The following is a 1123-nucleotide window of genomic DNA, read 5'->3' as shown; positions in this document are numbered from 1 at the left end:
AACCCTTCCTAAGCCCCGCCCCTTTCTGCTCTGTGCTCCAATCACAGTTGAGGAAGCCTCATTCAACTTCCTCCTTTCCTGTACTCAGATATGCTACGTACTGTGTTGAAAAGACAAACACATTTTAAAGATGGTTAGAAGATAGTATAGTCACATCTACATCACCTCTCGTTAACTGAGCAACTAGCCCTTTAATTTTTTAATTAGAGTCAGAAAGTTCGGAACATCTGGTGGTATTATTAAGTGCTCATATCGGTACTCGGTATCGGCAAGTACTCAAATGTAAGTACTTAACAAAGAGTAAAAGTGGTATCAGTCACATCTTAAATCAGCCAATGTTAGCAAAATACTAACTAACTAATCCACAAAAAAGTTAGCTAGTTAGTTACGTCTTAAAGATAATGCTAACTAGCTAGTTAATTTACATAAATCGTAAGTTTAGCTAATTATCTTAAACAGCTTTAAAGCTTCAAAATGTGTTTGTCACCCACAGACGAGTCCATCAAACATTATATCTATAAATACAGGAAAGTCTAACTCAACTGTGATTGGAGCAAATAATCAACTTATATAAAGATGGACATCTCTATCGCCCCCTGGTGGCCGACTGCAGTACAGGTAAAAAAAAATCACTCATTTGATTTCTCTGATCAGTTTGGTTTTAACGCCTCATTTATGTCTCAATGACAAGATCAAACATATCACATGACTCTGTCCAACAGCAGCTGATCACCGACGTCTTCCTCCTGCCACAGAAGAGGATAATTAACCGTCTTTGAGTCGCTAAATGTTTAATTAATGAATGCGAGTGCATTTTTTTTTCCTCTTTAAAACACTCATGTAGAGGTTTGGTCCTGCGCTTCGGGATGTTCACGGCAGCGATGTCGGCTCCTTGTGAACCGACAGAGAATATTAACACTGATCAGCCGGCTGCAGATTCACAGGCCTCAACACTGCAGATCTAAAGTAAAAGTGAAGAAATGAGACAGAATATATGTAACGGACAGAGCTTCTTAAAGTGTCTTAAACCTGCAGTCTGTGTAATGACCAGCAGGGGGCGCTAACACACCGATACCATTCAGTCTTATTGAGAAATGAGCCAACTTCTCAGTTGATTTATGAG

Source organism: Morone saxatilis, unplaced genomic scaffold (genome assembly GCF_004916995.1).
Source record: "Morone saxatilis isolate NCDOM2014 unplaced genomic scaffold, NCSU_SB_2.0 Contig14, whole genome shotgun sequence".
NCBI lineage: Eukaryota > Metazoa > Chordata > Actinopteri > Moronidae > Morone > Morone saxatilis.
This window is presented reverse-complemented; position numbering follows the sequence as displayed.